Source organism: Cervus elaphus, chromosome 29, assembly GCF_910594005.1.
Source record: "Cervus elaphus chromosome 29, mCerEla1.1, whole genome shotgun sequence".
In the NCBI taxonomy this organism is placed as follows: domain Eukaryota; kingdom Metazoa; phylum Chordata; class Mammalia; order Artiodactyla; family Cervidae; genus Cervus; species Cervus elaphus.
The window spans coordinates 27,050,001-27,068,288 of record NC_057843.1 but is presented as its reverse complement, the minus strand read 5'-3'; the positions used below and the strand labels follow the sequence as shown (position 1 = coordinate 27,068,288).

At 41.1% G+C, this 18,288-nt stretch overlaps 1 protein-coding gene across 13 annotated transcripts in view; it reads right to left on the bottom strand.

The window, feature by feature from the left end:
• The window catches only part of BNC2 (basonuclin 2), a 470,587-nt gene that overhangs the window by 380,627 nt on the left and 71,672 nt on the right, over positions 1-18,288 (bottom strand). The gene's annotated exons all lie outside the window — the stretch shown is intronic.

Here is an 18,288-nt window from a genome sequence, read left to right as displayed (position 1 = left end):
TGTCCAAAGGATGCTCCAGGCAAGAATACTGGAGTGGGTTGCCATTTCCTTCTCCAATGCATGCATGCATGCTAAGTCACTTCTGTCGTGTCTGACTCTGGGCAGCCCTGTGGATAGCAGCCCACCAGGCTCCTCTGTCCAAAGGATTCTCTAGGCAAGAATACTGGAGTAGGTTGCCATTTCCTTCTCCAACCACCTGATTAGCCGTGAGTAAATTTTCATATCTTTAAAATATAAATTTTAAAATTCACTTAAATTTTTAAAGGTTTCGTCTTGACATATACATTAAAACTTTGGAAGATTTTTTTAAATGATGAAAACTGTCAAACACAATGGGATTAATACATCTCCACTAGTAGTGGAAGAGCATCTGATTTTCTTTTTCTAGTGAGCATGGCAAAAAGCTCAAAATTTTTGGTTAAAACAAGAAGAAAAAATCCTATGCAAAGAATGGAGGAGTGAGAAACAAATGCGCTTATCTTTTCAATCCAAGAGACTCTGCCCAGTCTTGGCTGTAAAGTGGCCCTGGGTGTGGTGGGGAAGGCAGGTAACTAGGGCTCAGTGTGCTGACGGGTGCTCATAAAACTCTAGCAATCTAGTGCTACTTTCTTCACTGAGTACTTGAACACCTACCACTACTAAAAATATACAAGACAAAGCACTTTCAGGAATTTTTAAACCTAGTCTGGAGTATCATATAACCATTCGAATAACTTCCTACAAGGCACAAAGCCTTAAGTGCCTTGAGAAAATGACTGCAAAAAAAGGAGGCATATCCAGCAACTGATGTGGCTAAAACACAATATAAAAAGTGTCAGAGACTGAGGTGGAAAGATAGGCTAGTTTCCTCTCAAGGAGGACCCTGAAGACAGAAGTAAAGGGCTTGTTCTGACCAGAGAGCTTGCAATGAATGAAGTTTGGGGCTGAGTAGTGACAAAGTCAGAGATGTTTTTAGAAGCCTTCAATCCCAAGGAACACAGCTTCCGGGAGGGAGCTTGAAAAGTTACTGCAGCCAGCTTGTGGGAGGGCAGCCACATTGAGGAGGAGCCAACGAGCTCAACAGGAGTCATGAGACTTTTAAGGCGGGGATAGTTCCAAGAGATAATGCACACTAAAACAGTCAACTTCCAGGATGTGGTGAATGAAGGGAACGGACAGAAAACAGGAAGAAAATGATCGCTTGGGTGTTCTGGCCTCTGAGACCAGAAGGACAGTCACTTAGAGATGGAGTGTGGTTTTTGTGTGTGTTTGCACTACAAAGCATCCCCACGTGAGACAGCTTTCTGGTGTATTTTCTGAAAAGGTGAAGAACTAGGACCTTAAGCTCACCTCTGCCAAACCCAACTCTCCTCTAGATGCTAACCGGGGCCAGCTGCAATTAGAGACTGGACCACCCAAACCCTAAGGGATCTCTCCAGCAAGGGTTCTTGCTGGGGCCTTCAGCTCCTGATGGACGTGATGGGTGAATAGATGCTCTGCATTTTCAGAGAGGAGCATCAGAAAACTTAAAAGACCTTACACTGCAACTGGAAGGTCAGATAAATTAAATGCATCAGGTGACTGATTTGGGTGATGGAAGCTCTCCCTATATATTTCTTGAAAGAAACAACTCAAGGGGATGAAAATGAGGTAAGACCTAAAGCTTACACATTTTGGGGGAACTCTTTAAGAAACAGCATGCAAAAACATATGCATCCTTTACACAAAGAAATGACCCTGAGGACACATTTGCTGCCCCTCTTCCAGGAATGTGGAGGAAAATTCTACCCCTCCTGCAAAAGCCCCCATTCAGAACAGAAACAGAACTCAAGGGTCATCTGAAAGAACTGAAAGGAAGGTGGCACTCTCAAGAATCCCAGACACTCTTGTTCTGACAGAAAGACGCAAACTTTACTGGATGGCACAAAAGGAGTTAAAATTACCCAAGAAAATGCAGGCAAAAAGAGATGAGAGGCTTAGACTGGCTGATTATTCTTATAAGGATCTCATTTGACAGGGGTAAAATACAAAGAAAAGTGTGTGCCAGTTTTTACAGAAAACATATGGGAACTTACCTGGGGAAATTTGCTTTCTTTTAACAGAACAAGGAGTCTTTTCAGGTATTCTGAGTTGAAATTGAGAAGGACATGTTTAATTATAGTAAATGTGGAGAAAGGGTAAGCCGCGGGAGAATGGTGGCCATAACGTATTAATATTCAACTTCATTCCTGGGTTGGGTGGGTGGAAGAGACTAGAACAGGAGCTACATTTTTACATACAAAGACCCACTATACAAGGAAGGAAAGAAAGGAGGGAGGGAAGAACGGAGAAAGGGAAGAAAGGAGAGAGAAAGAGATGGAAGAAAAATATCAATCTCCACTTGAATAAGCCTACAGGAGGGATTTTCTGTAAAGAAAGGTTACGAATGTCAAAGAAAATTTATCCCCCAAATTTTGGCTCCTCAACATGAAAACACAAACAAGATGACATGTAAACTGTTAGGACAAGAGCACCTTTTCTGTCTCAGACACCCTGTGTACTCAAGGCGCCTTGGGGCAAGCTGATCAGCACTGTGCCTTAGCTCTGAAGCTCAAATGCAGAGAGATGCCCTGTACCCAAAGTGGAGATGGCGTGCTCTGGTGGGTACACGTGGGGCAGAAGAATCAAAACGACAATGGTCAGCAGCCCAGTGAAGGTCTTTGATCTGAACCACAATAACCCCAATACCACAACAGTCCCAGCTCCTCCCACACCCCAACATGCAACTCTCTGATCAGGCATCTTCGGCCCCCACCCCACCAAATACTAATGCGAAGAGACTGGAAAGAGATCAAGATCGGACAAGGACCAACCAGGACAGGCTAGAGAGCAGTAACAATGATTCCGGGCTCCCTTTGGAGTAATAAAGTGACAGAGCGGACAGGAAGAGAGCCAATTAGTACATTCCCAGACAACAGAGAGCTGAGACTAAGGAAAAGCAAGGAATTAAACACAAATTTTGCCAGCCTGCCTATGTCAGCATAGTTATCCTTCACTAATATGAAACTGACATGCAACCGAGACAAAGGTACCAAAACTGCAAAAGTGGCAAGAGCCCCGGGCAGAGGGAAGCCAGGCCTGTCTCCATCACTGTAATGCTCAGCAAGTCGCCTCAGAGCAACTCTGAACTCTAAATGAAATAATGCCCAGAGCTGGCATCCTAGAACTCAAGGACCTAGTGTTCCTATGAAAGAGTACGGACTTGACCCAGACGACCTGGGTGTGAATTCCAGCTCTGCACGTGTTTTGGACTTTGGGAAAGTTACTTGACCTCTCTGTACCTCAGTTTCCCCATCTGCGAGACACAAGAAAAACACTCTACCTCGTGGAACTGCCTAAGGATGAAGGGCTCTGTTAGCCGTAATTACGGCTATGGGCAAATTTTGTACCCAATACCCTTTGGGTATGAACATCTGTGTGGTGAATCACCTTTCTGAAAAGCTCTTCCTCAGAGGGGCGAACACTCTGCCTGTCACTTTTCAGGGTGGTTCCCTTCCTAGGCCAGGGACTGCTGTTGCTGTTTAGTCGCTCAGTCGTGTCCGACTCTTTGTGACCCCATGGACTGTGATGCACCAGGCTCTTCTGTCCTCCACTACCTCCGGAGTTTGCTCAAACTCATATCCATCGAGTCGGTGATGCTATCTAACCATCTCATCATCTGCTGCCTCCTCTCCTCCTGCCCTCAGTCTTTCCAGGCAACAGGGTCTTTTCCAATGACTTGGCTCTTCCCATTAGGTGGCCAAAGAATTGGACTTTCAGCATCAGTCCTTCCAATGAATATTCAGATTTCCTTTAGGATTGACTGGTTTGATATCCTTGCAATCTAAGGGACTCTCAAGAGTCTTCTCCAGCACACTTTGTTCTTTGGCGCTCAGTCTTCTTTATGATCCAACTCTCACATCCATGCCTGACTACTAGAAAAACCATACCTTTGATTATACGGACCTTCGTCAACAAACTGATGTCTCTGCTTCTTACTGCACCTAGTAAGTTTTTTCCACATGCAACAACATGGATCTATCTCAAAACTATTATTCTAAGCGAAAGAAGCCAGGCTTAAAAGGTTACATACTGTTGGATTATATTTATATCATGTTCTGGGAAAGGCAAATTTTTAAAGACAGAAAACAGGTCAGTGGCTGCCAGGGGCTGGGGTTGGGAGGAGGGGTTAGTCACTCAGAAGCACTGAGGAGATGCTGTAAATGTTCTTCATCTTGATTGCGATGGTGGTTACAAGACTAAGAACAAACACACTAAATGATACACTAAAATGGGTCACTTTTATTGTGTATAAATTATACCTTAATTTGAAAGAAATTACAGAGAAATCCCAAGGGTTTCCCATTGCCTACAGGTACCACAGCATCGCTGATCTGTCCCCTATCATGCCTTCCACATTCCAGCAGCAACCAACTTTTTTTAATTCCCTGCATACTCTGTGCAGAAATTTCTTACCACTGTTCGGCTCTTAAACAGCTTTTCCATAATAACTACTGAGTCCTTTGGACTGTCTTCCTTCCTCTCTCAACACTCACACTCCCAGGCAGATAAGTTAGGAAGTTATTTCCCTATCACTGCTTTCAAAGAAATGTATTATACATATTACATGCATATATTGTGATATAAGGAATGCTCTTGTCTCTCATTGATCAACTGAAATGTGAATTCTTAGGGAAAAAAGAACTACTTTATATCCACATGTGTGTATGCAACCTGGTCCCTGGCAGACAGTCAATAAATTTTTGTTGGAATGATGTTTCATAAGGCGTCACTATCTCACTGCACCCCCACCACTTACAAGAGTGCCCACTTGGCTCAAGAAATAATGGCAGCCCTTGCCCTGCACACTAATACAAGACGTGCAAGCTGAAACCATGCAGAGCAATCTTCATAATAAATAGAAAAATTCTACCTTCTCTATGATCTGTAACATTTTTTGTCAAAAACACTAAAAATCAGTTACACAGGAAGATGAAAAAAGCAAAACATTCATTTACTACACTGTAATTTAAAACATTAGAAATTGAGAATTAAAGCATTTTATTTCTTTATCGAAAAAGCATCAAGAGTAGTCTGCGCAATTTGAACAGGGCTGCCTTCTTCTCACTGTATAATTTAAAACATTAAATGAGCATCTTTGGTGCTGGCATACTCCTGTCTAAGTCTGGATTAGCTTCCAACATTTTATCCCTTCAGTTTTCATTGTCCTGCAGTATCTCTGAGGAGCTCTCTTTAATACGACGTTTTCTACCAGCATCTTTTCCTCTGTTATGCTTTCATCCTCTTTGCCACAATCACTTTCCTAATTTACATAGTAACTTCCTCTTCCCTAACTCCTCTGGCTGCATACACAGAGGCTCCAGAACAGTGGCAGTGTTGACACTCCTGCAGTCAGCTTGTTTTCCTAGACCTCGATTTAGGAGAGGTTCAAATTTCACTTCCAGAGTTAGCACTTCACATTTCTTTGCTGCACTTTGATCTTTGTCCGCCAATTCCCTCTCTGAATTATCCATTTTCACAAAATGTCACATGAGTTTATCTCTGAGAGACAAGGAGGCAACATACCTATGCCCTTTGCTGTCTGTTCATGAACCAAATAACAGGATGTGCTGGCTGTACTTTAATATACTCTGTTAATGTAACATAATAACCAAAATGTAAGCTGTGTTGTTGGAGGATCCATGTTACTTAATTAATCATAACAACTGAAAACTGTCCATACTGGAAGCATGCAAAGTGAGAATACCTTTGTTTAACAAGTAAACAAGTAATTTTAGAAATGAATGAACTGGCTCATCACTGGGTCAGACTTAACCAACAGGAGCTTATGCCCTTCCCATCTACACCTTCTGATTTATAAGATCACAAAAACAGAACCACTTCCTAAAGACCCAATTCACAGTCAGGTACAACATATTAGAGGAGAGCTCTAGATTACAATCCCAATTCTATTACTAGTAACAAAGTTACATTCTAACACAGTACCCTATAAAATAGGGTTAATGATACTTCCTCCTTCATCAGATGGTTCTGAGAGACAAAGGAGAAACACATTTTATTTATTTATTTTTTTTTTGAGAAACACATTTTAAAAAGGACTTTGAAAAATTCAACTAGATACTGTCCTATCAAACATATACTTAGCAGGCACCAGGCATTATTACACAAGATTTTCATAAATCTTCTCATAGAATTCTCATGACACAAGAAAATTCTCATGACACAAGAGAATTCTCATGGTACAAGTACCAGTATAGTCTCCATTTTACAGGAGCATACTGAAGCCCAGAAAAGTCATATAATGTGTCCAAGGGCATGCAGAGCGTAAGCAGAGAAGCAGGCTGTTGTTCAGTCGCCCAGTCGTGTCCGGCTCTTTGCAACCCAGCACAAGACTGCAGCACACGAGGCCTCCCTGTCCCTCACCACCTCCTGGAGTTCGCCCAAGTTCATGTCCATTGCATCAGTGATGCCGTCCAGCCATGCATTCTCTGATGCCCTCTTCTTCTGCCCTCAATCTTTCCCAGCATCAGGGACTTTTCCAATGAGTTGTCGGTTTGCATCAGATTACCAAAATACCAGAGCTTCAGCTTCAGCATCAGTCCTTCCAGAGAATATTCAGGGTTGATCTCCCTTAAGATTGACTGGTTTGATCTCCTTGCTGTCCAAGGGACTTTCACAAGTCTTTGAGCTCAAAAGGTTTATCTCCACAGGTCAAGTTCTCTAAAACTTCTTCACTAACTTGTCTATTGTCCACAGAAAGTAGGACATGGTCACTGAAAGGGGTAAAATACTGACTCCTAGAAACTGGACAAATCTAACTCAGTAGGACTCAGAGGAATCAAGTAGTTCTACTCTAACATTTTCAGGTTTGGGGCAGACATAATACAAACCAAACTAAAAAATGTTTGTCCCATCACGCCTTTCATCAAGGTACTCATGGTAAAGACAAGATGGTCCACAAGATGACTTCACTGGCAGCTGAACACTTGCCTTGGCAAGGGTTTTAGTTTCCCATCAAAAAGAGGGACCTGCCTCTCATGCCTTAAATAGAAACTACTTTAAATTACATATAGTGTGATTTAAATTACAGATTATAAAAACTACTTTCCAGGGGACTTCCCTGGCAGTACAGTGGTTAAGACTCTTCACTTCCAATGCAGGGGGTATGGGTTTGATCCCTGGTTGGGGAACTAACATCCCATACATGCCACGCAGTATGGACAAAAAAAAAAATTAGTTTTTAAAAATGATTTTAAAAAAGAACCATTTTCCAAATCACACAGAAAATACCAGAAGAGACATGATAAATGCATAGATACATTTTATGAGATAGAAATCAGATTGGCCTCAGGTAATAGAAAGTACTGATAGTAAGAGCTTAAACAATGAGCTCTCTCACAGAACAAGTCAGGAGCAGCAGATGTGGGCTGTGTCAAGGACACCAGCCCTGCCTTTCCTGTTGCCATGCTCACCCCCCTGAGTCTGCCCACTGCCTCACTAAGCATCACTGACAAACTCCAAGCAGGAATTTGTTTCTCATTCCAGATGGGGAACTTTCACTACATTTGTCTAGCACACTTCCTCTTATAAATTATTGGCCAAAACTTAGTCACATGCCTGCTATCAGACCAATAGCTCCGAAGGGGGATGAAATTATCATGACTTAGGTGTTTATATTAATCATGAACTATCTTGGACCCATCTCCCATGTCTGGATACTTGGGAAGAAAGAGGTGGAATGGGTTTCAGGGTAAGCATCAGTATTTAATACAATTATTGTAAAAGAGGCATATGACGAATGTGAAATGGTTCACATGACTCTCTAGAGCTGGGTCCCTGTGAGTTTAGAGAACAGTTCACCACTACACAGAGGCACCAGAACACAATGAACTACTTCACTAAGTTAAGTAAGGTAAGAGCCAGTAAAGCAAAGTAGCTGTTCAAAAGCACAATTTCTCAGCCAACAGCACGAATCAGAAGAAACTGTTTTAGCTGTCTTCAATTCTACACTTCCAAAAATTATCTAGTTGAGCAATCATATCCAACCTCAACCTCTGTACTCAGGTTCTGCTTAGGGAACAAGGGGGTAGAAAAACACATAGGTTTAGATGTGGCGATCACTCCATTTTCATTTTTTTTTAAATCAGCTGTCCTTTTTCATTTAGGCAATTCTTCCCTTCTTAGAAAAGCAGGAAGGACAGGAGATTACCTGAATAAAAAAAATTACCCAGGCAAAGTATCTTCCTCTAGTTAGGTTTTCAGCTGTAGGCTTACGATGAAGGAAAATTCAACTGCTACCTTGAAAGACTCAGAGTGGGTCTGAGAGCATGAGCCATTCCTTCTAAGCTTTTACAGATAACATCCAGTCTAAAATTGGAATTAGGCTGATCCCTCTTCAAAGAACGAAGGCAAATTTACGAAGTTCTTATTTTGAAGCTCAATTGCATCCTATACACCGTTTCAAATCATCTCATCTTTTCTATCACTGTTCTTTCTACCTGAACATCTGCTTTGCCAATTAGCGCTATCATTTCTGTCATTCAAACTCTATCAGTTGAAATTCAAAGTCTGTCTCAAACATCTCATTTCCTCCATGCCCAAGACCTGGAACATTTCATTACAGGGATTATTCACTGTCCAACTCCTAACCTCCTGAAGCCTTGCACCCAGGAAAGATGCAATGCTGTATAACTGTCCCCAGAAATAAAGAGACCAAAAGAATAACAGACTAGAGTTGAAAACCGGACCCCTTCCTTCATCGTTTATCAATTTTGTTTCCCTTTCGAGCAGCGCAGGAGGAAGAGCAATAGCAAAAGAAGCAGGAAGGCATGAGAGAAGAAGGTAAGGACTGTACATCTGACCAATTTCTCTATACTCCAGAGATGCCTGACCTGCACACGTCTACATACAACAGAACAGACACAAACAAATGATGACTGCTAATTCTGGCCGCTTTCTTCCCCCTCAAACACACTCCAGAAGTCACTGCAATAACGGAAACATTTGGGAGACTGGGCCATCTGATGACAATTACAGGAATCCTGGAAGGGAAGGGAACGCTCAGGGCAGGCCAGACGGCCATGCAATTACAAACGCTCTCTCAGCCCCAGAGTCCTCTCCACACCCTCCACATGCCTGCCAGGGGGCGGTGGATGGGGAGGCTGTGACTCGGCGTTCCCAGGCTGACACACACTCACGCCGCTCCGCCGAGCGCGCTGTGATTTAGGCTTGCTCAGTTTTCTCACCCTCTGCAGAAAGACATTTCCTGATTGTCATGAGTTTGGTTCCCAAGGATGTGAGACTCCCAGAAACCAAGACTTCTACAGGAAAAAAGATGATTAAAACGGTAAACCACTGAATATGCTTGCTGCTCTTGCTATTTAGTCGGTAAGTCGTGTCTGACTTTTTGCGACCCCATGGACTATAGTTCGTCAGGCTCCTCAGTCCATGGGATTTCCCAGGCAAGAATACTGGAGTGCGTTGCCATTCCCTTCTCCAGTGGATCTTCCCAACCCAGGGATTTAACTCACGTATTCTGCCTTAGCAGGCGGACTCTAACACTGAGCCACCAGGGAAGCCTTCTGAAAATGTTAATATGAAACTAAAACCTTTTTCCAAGTCCTGTTACTCCCTGAACTGATCCTTGTGGCATTGGGAAGTGAGGGTAATGGATGGGTGGAGAAAAGGGCTAATATTTACTGAGTACCTCCAAGAGAAAGCCACTTTTAGAAATAAGAAACCTTAAAAAGGACAGAGCATTGCTGATTTGATGAAAGCTAAAGTTCAGAGAAGCAACTTCCCCAATCCCAAAGCTCTTAAATGAAGGCAACAGGGCAAAAACCAAGGCCACCTGGCTCAAACATCCACACTCTTTCTACTAAGCTACACTACCCGAAAAATAGCAAGCACATCAAACACACTCAAACTAGCATGACGCAAGCTGGCATTAATCACGACCTGGCGCGCATGCTAAGTCGCTTCGGTAAAGTCCAACTCTTCTGCAGCCCACCAGGCTCCTCTGTCCATGAGATCCTGGAGGCAAGAATATTGGAGTGGGTGGCCTTGTTCTCCTCTACAACTGACAATTTCTTTCCTCTTAAAATAATTTATACAAAGTTTAAGAAGTGAGCTTCAAAGACTTCCCTGGTGGTCCAGTGACTAAGACTGCACGATCTCAATGCAGAGGGCCTAAAGTTCCATCCCTGCTCAGGGAACTAGATTCCGCATGCCACAACTAAGACTCAGTGAAGCCAAATAAATAATTTTTTTTAAAAGAAGTGAGTTTCAGGTTAATTCAAAGAAAGTTTACAATTTTATTTGTAAAGGTTTTAAAAGCATATTTGCTATTAATCTACCCAGAGAACAAATAACACTATTATTTGCTCATTTATATATCACCTTCCAGTATTTGTTGTTAATATATCTACCTTTATATATGCCAGTTGGGGTCATAATATTTATAGTTTTATATCTATTTCTTTTCAACTAACACATTGTAAGTATACTCCTGTGTCATAAAATGAATTCCTCAAAAGTCGGATGTTTTAAATAATTACATCAGAATAGACTTCATAACTAAAGTCTTCCAACTTAAAGCCCTGTGCTGACAGGATTAGGAAATTTAAATACTTGAAATATTACATATTCTATGTAGATGGCTAAGGAAACAAGGAGACTGCTGAAAAATGAATCATGATTCCAGGGAATCCCTGTTGGTTCAAGAGCATGTACTTTCACAAAATCACATTTGCCAGATCTTTGTATGTTGGAAATATAATCAACCCATGCTGTTGCTGTTTAGTCACTAAGTTGTGTGCGAGTCTTTGCAACCCCATGGACTGTGGCCCACCAGGCTCTTCAGTCCATGGGATTTCCCAGGCAAGAATACTGGATTGGGTTGCCATTTTCTTCGCCGACCAATCCATGTTGCTGCTGCTAAGTTGCTTCAGTGGTGTCTGACTCTGTGCGACCCCACAGACAGCAGCCCACCAGGCTCCTCTGTCCACAGGATTCTCTAGGCAAGAATCCTGGAGTGGGTTGCCATTTCCTTCTCCGAATCAATCCATAAATAGACACAAATGTACAAAATTCAAAATTAGGATTCCAAATTACCATTTGGCTACATTCTACCAATGCTTTCCATGAGTTGTTTTTTTTTTTCCATTTGTTTTGGCAGTGCACCAACCCTTGTGCAGAGAAGGCACTGGCACCCCACTCCCGTACACTTGCCTGGAAAATCCCATGGACGGAGGAGCCTGGTAGGATGCAGTCCATGGGGTCGCTAAGAGTCGGACACGACTGAGCGACTTCACTTTCACTGTTCACTTTCATGCATTGGAGAAGGAAATGGCAACCCACTCCAGTGTTCTTGCCTGGAGAATCCCAGGGACAGGGGGAGCCTGGTGGGCTGCTGTCTGTGGGGTCGCACAGAGTCGGACACGACTGAGGAGACTTAGCAGCAGCAGCAGCACACCTTGTGGGATCTTAGTTCCCTGACCAAGGATTGAATCCAGACCCTCAACCGTCAAAGCACAGAGTCCTAATCACTGTACTGCCAGGGAATTTCCTCGTTAAGTCTTTATGGAAATCAAAAGTGTAAAAGCTTGGTGGAATTTTCCTTAAATAGAGGCATAAGTTGAGCACTTGCTTCAATGTATTAGCAAAAGACGAACTTCTCCAGCATGGCACATACCACAGAACTGCCTGACACTCTTGCACACTGTGGTGGTGGTAAAGACAGCAATAATGAAAAGTAAAAATGACAGAGCAATGATGGTGGCTTTCACTTCTTAAGTCTGTCCCTTTTATAAGTTACTGTTCTTAACACTCCAAACAGACATGTTTAATTTCATTCTCTCTAAATCCCATAAGGTAGCTACTCTTCTTATCCACTAAACTTGAAGTCAGAAAACTTGAGTTTAAGTCCATTCATAGTCCTATTGCGTTAGTAAGTTTCATGTCTCTAGTTATACAATTTCTTCACTACATAATAGACACTTTAGGTCTGAGAGTATTGTAGAATGAATACATTCTCAAGTATTACAGATTTGACAATCACCTGGAAATATAAATATACACATGCCCCTCCCAATCCATAGCAAACTCATGTCACTAAATGGCATATAGCTTTACAATGATTTATAGCACCGCACGCTAGAAAATTATTAACATTCAACATGTTAGCCGTAACGTACTCCTTTTCCTATTTGGAACCAGTCTGTTGTTCCATGTCCGGTTCTAACTGTTGTTTCCTGACCTGCATACAGATTTCTCAAGAGGTAGGTCAGGTGGTCTGGTATGCCCATCTGTTTCAGAATTTTCCACAGTTTATTGTGATCCACACAGTCAAAGGCTTTGGCACAAGTCAATAAAGCAGAAATAGATGTTTTTCTGGAACTCTCTTGCTTTTTCAAGGATCCACCACATGTTGGCAATCTGATCTCTGGTTCCTCTGCCTTTTCTAAAACCAGCTTGAATATCTGGAAGCTCACGATTCACGTATTGCTGAAGCCTGGCTTGGAGAATTTTGAGCATTACTTTACTAGCGTGTGAGAAGAGTGCAATTGTGCGGTAGTTAGAGCATTCTTTGGCATTGCCTTTCTTTGGGACTGGAAAGAAAACTGACCTTTTCCAGGCCTGTGGCCACTGCTGAGTTTTCCAGATTTGCTGGTGTATTGAGTGCAGCACTTTCACAGCATCATCTTTTAGGATTTGAAATAGCTCAACTGGAATTCCATCACCTCCACTAGCTTTGTTCGTTGTGATGCTTCATAAGGCCCACCTGACTTCACATTCCAGGATGTCTGGCTCTAGATGAGTGATCACACCATTGTGACTATCTGGGTCGTGAAGATCTTTTTTGTAGAGTTCTTCTGTGTATTCTTGCCACCTCTTCTTAATGTCTTCTGCTTCTGTTAGGTCCCTACCATTTCTGTCCTTTATTGAGCCCATCTTTGCATGAAATGTTCCCTTGGTATCTCGAATTTTCTTGAAGAGATCTCTAGTCTTTCCCATTCTATTATTTTCCTCTATTTCTTTGCATTGACCACTAAGGAAGGCTTCCTTATCTCTCCTTGCTATTTTTTGGAACTTTGCATTCAAATGGGTATATCTTTCCTTTTCTCCTTTGCTTTTCACTTCTCTTCTTTCCACAGCTATTTGTAAGGCCTCCTCAGACAGCCATTTTCCTTTTTTGCATTTCTTTTTCTTGGGGATGGTCTTGATTCCTGTCTCCTGTACAATGTCATGAACCTCTGTCCATAGTTCATCAGACACGCGGTCTATCAGATCTAGTCCAAATAGGAAAAGGAGTACGTCAAGGCTGTATATTATTACCCTGCTTATTTAACTTATATGCAGAGTACATCATGAGAAATGCTGGGCTGGAAAAAGCACAAGCTGGAATCAAGATTGCTGGGAGAAATATCAATAACCTCAGGTATGCAGATGACACCACCCTTATGGCAGAAAGTGAAGAGGAACTAAAGAGCCTCTTGATGAAAGTGAAAGAGGACAGTGAAAAAGTTGGTTTAAAGCTCAACGTTCAGAAAACTAAGAGCATGGCATCTGGTCCCATCACTTCATGGCAAATAGATGGGGAAACAGTGGAAACAGTGGCTGACTTTATATTTTAGGGCTCCAAAATCACTGCAGATGGTGACTGCAGCCATGAAATTAAAAGACACTTGCTCTTTGGAAGAAAAGCTATGACCAACCTAGACAGCATATTAAAAAGCAAAGACATTACTTTGCCAACAAAGGTCTGTCTAGTCAAAGCTATGGTTTTTCCAGTAGTCATGTATGGATGTGAGAGTTGGACTATAAAGAAAGCTGAACGCCGAAGAATTGATGCTTTTGAACTGTGGTGTTGGAGAAGACTCTTGAGAGTCCCTTGGACAGCAAGGAGATCCAACCAGTCCATCCTAAAGGAAATCAGTCCTGAGTATTCATTGGAAGGACTGATGTTGAAGCTGAAACTCTAATCCTTTGGCCACCTGATGCAAAGAACTGACTCATTTGAAAAGATCCTGATGCTGGGAAAGATCAAAGGCAGGACAAGGGGACGAGAGAGGATGAGATGACTGGATGGCATCACTGACTCAATGGACATGAGTCTGAGTAAACTCCAGGTGTTGGTGATGGACAGGGAGGCCTGGAGTGCTGCAGTCCATGGGGTCACAAATAGTCGGACATGACTGAGCAACTGAACTGAACTGAACTGCACTTCTTCTGTGTATTAAGTTAATGTTTTAGCTCAGTGAAAGTAATTACCACCCAGGTTCTGCAATCCATCCAAACTCACCCTGAGCATTCCTTCTCATTTCTCTGGTCTCTCTGGTCTCCAGGACCCAAGGATCCCTTTTGTTAAAGCAAAGGTTGGTTGTTACTAGTTTCTCTCTTTCAATTCTAAATTTCTGCCAAGTAATTAGAAAAAGAAAATGAATAACTATTTTTGAGGTTTTTTTAATGGAAGCTGTGGGGGTTAGAGTCACCACAGCCTCTCACAAAAATAAAATTAAAATCATACATCTTTGACCTCTCCTTTTTCAAGGAGAATGGATAAAGGCAGTTTGGCTCTGGGTTGTGAAGTCAAGGATTTGATCCAAATCACCTCTACTGAAATTTAGGTAGTTTGCCAAAAGTAGCTTAGTCAATAAAAGAAACATACATGGATTTACAAAATATTTTCATAAATCCCCACAATTATCATAATGGAAGGTGTCATTAGCATGCCAATTTTACAGATGAGGAAAACAAAGTTCAGAGGGTGAAAGTACTAGCCCCAAGATCACACTTAAAAAGTAACACAGCATGTGGGAAGAAGGTTTAAGAGAGAGTAGACATACGTATACCTATGGTTGACTCATGTTGATGTACAGCAGAAACCATCAAAATGTTGTAAAGTAATTATCCTCCAATTAAAAACAAACCTAAATTTTAAAAAAAGTAACAAAGCAGTTTTTTGAATACAAGTCTTTTACATAATTTTTCCAAGTAACTGTAACATGTTATGGTTCAAAGAAATTCGTCCAACTCGAAGTAACATTCAAAACTACACTATGAATTACAAGCAAATCCTAAACGCATCTATCCAGCAGTAGGTACTCACTTTATGCTATTTTATATTCTCCACTAAACTATACCAACATGATAAGGGAAAATTCTGAAATTATCCCAATTCTCCCCACCATCCTGTCCCATGAACTCACTCTCATTGCACAAACAGACTGAATGGGCATTACAAAAAACCATGGCTATGCCCCCAGAACATACACACGGGAGGCAGAAGCCAGAGCAGCATGTGACAGTAACAGCAACAATGGTGAGCCCTTTCTACCACTTAAGTTGTAAACACAGCTGCTTCCTTTGGTCACCAACAAACCCCTTGAGAAGGTGGTCCATGCCTGTATGTACCAATTCAAATGGCAGGTAGCTCTGAAAGCTATACCATCATCAACAGGGCCGTGTTTTTTTATCGTCTAGAACCAAGGTTCCTGTATCTGCAATTAAAAGGGCAATGTTTGACCCCTGAAATATAACAAATTCAGCTAAAATATGTATACATACCATATACATATATGCTATATACATATCATATACAAAATACATAGTTTTTTTTCTCCCTTCTGATTCTATAAATAATATACCCGCAGCTACAGAAAATCTCAAAAGTGTAGAAAGCATAAAGAAGCAAACATTAGTTACAATTCCAGCAACCAGAGGCACAACTAATGACATTTCCTTCTAAGTTTTTTCTCAATTTCTGACAGACTATTTGAAATACCCTTTTCTACAGAAAAAGTAACTAATTCTTTGGGGCAGAAACAAGAAAGGAACTGGAGCCTAGAAAAGTTAATCCCACTGTATTTATAAACAAATTCAAACTTCCTGAGCAAAATCTCAATTGACAGCTATAGCAAAAATACTTAAAATCCTTTGGAAAAGCTCAGTAAAGTCACAAACTCTTCTCATGTTAGATCCAGAAGAAACAATAATCTATAATGATCACAGAGGTTCTCCTGTGAGAATCTGTTGTTTTGAAGAACTTTATTTCCCCAAATCCTATTTTTGCATTCAAACTATTAACCCTAGTATCCTGATGGACTTTAGAACCACAAAATAAAACACCATGGTACACTGAATTTCTTAAGCTTAAGGAGTTTGAGAAAACAGCAGAAGGTTACTATGACCTTGCCCTCATCCTTCTTCCCTGGGACAGGCCATAAAACCCTCATAATGCCAAGCGCCCTCCCTATGCCCAGAGGAAAGGAGCATCTTATCTGGGAACACAAAGGGATGCAGGAAAGAATCCTCACAAACAAGCCTTGCTGGGTTTCTCCCCAGTTCACTACAATGACCCCCTCCTTACCCTACCATATCCCTCCACAACTGCGCACTCTTCAAAAATCTAGCATGAAATACTCAAGTCTGTTTCTGTGGGTCTTCATTTCCTTATGAAAGTTCCCATGTCCCATTGAATTTATATTAAATGTATCTGTAGGCTTTTCTCCTGTTTAAAAATAATTTGTTAATCTCCTGTTAATCTGTCTTTGTCAGTTTAATTTCAGACCCATCCAGGGACCCTTGAAGGCTGGAGGAAAACATTCCTTCCCTACAATCACCATTACCAGTAACAAAAAAGAGTTCAGATCACCCACAGAAGAAACTATGCAGAAGGGGACAAAAGGCTCCGTTTTTCCCTAAAACTCTGCTTCTAGAGGGTACTAAGAAAATATCATCTAGTACAGTGTGTATGCACACACACACATGCGCTCACCTTTCTGGCACATGCATGTGACAAGGAGCACAGCTTCTGTCTTCTAACTGGAAATGGATAGCTCACAAGTAAAGCCCATCATGTCCTAACACAGTTGACAGCAATCTGCTTTTTGCATGGAAAAATACTTAAATGGAACCTACGAAGGTTCATCATGCTAAGAGCCTTTGGAACATAAATCTATTGTGCAGCAATTTCATTGATCATGTACTTCTAAGATACCTACTTAAGAGGGGCTCAGATAGAAAAAATACTTTTGTACCAGTTACCACTAGGTAAACATGAGTTTTAAATAATCTTTGGTACAGCAGACCTGGAATTTTATTTCCCATAGCCTAGTGATTGTAAATGCCCTGTGACCCTCTTAAGCACTGCCAACATCAACATCTGGTACCTGGCACAAAGAAAATAGATTCTAAAAGGTTTTCTTTAAAAATCCTTTCATTTTCATCATGTGCTTTAAATATGTTTCTAAGATAGTTCTCTCTCTCCTCTTTCTGACACAGAAAAAAAAGATTCTTTTTTCTCAGGCAGCTGGGTTATGTTTTAGGAGCAGAAGAGGAAAATAATTGCCAAAAATCAAGTTGTGGCTAATGTCGTCTCACCCTCTCCCCAAAGAAATTACAATCAATATAATAGTCCTAAGACTTGACTCAATGAAAGAAAATTCCAAAATAATTATAAGTCTCTCCCAATAAACATATACCACTGGTAAAAATGACTTTAAAACCCATGGCATTCTACAAATTCTATTTTTCTCTGGCTTTTACCCTTCCTCCTGTACTTTCTTATAAAGCTTCTGATGACCTTCAGTTCCTCCAAAGATGTTAGTAATAACAATGGTCACCCCATTGATTATCAAAATATTCATTACTTTTAAATGCTATAGTTGAACAAATTTATTGGAAAATTTCAAAAGAATTCAAGCCCATTTATGACCCAAGTTCTAACCGAGGAAATTTCACATGACTTTAAAAAAGTAAATATGGTGACAAAGATAAACTGACCATACTTAGGAAGTTGATGAGAAAACAATGAGAAGAAAAAGCAACAATGTTTTATTCCAAGACACCCTCTTTAAAACAGAAATCCAGAATAATAATTACTACTACTTCCCAATTATAAGTAAGTCAAAACAAAGGAATAATCCTTAATTGTATAGCCTCAGGACAGTTGTCTGAAGACTTATTTCCATATAAACTTCTCCCACTCTTTAGCTCTGGCTCAAGTCTGTAGTTATCATTACATAAGTAAAACAGACCATAAAAGTTTTCCCCCTGTTTCAAGATCATCAACTCCTACTACAGGAGACATGCAATGGGCAGTCTACAGTTAATGCATCAATTTTTTTCACAAGCACTCATGTTACGCCACATGCCTGCTTAGTATCTGAAATAAAATGACTGTCTTCTGCATTAGAGAAATTTTCCCAAAGAAAAAAAAAAAACACGGCTATCATTCATTTCTTAGCCAAACATACTCAAGGAAACTCG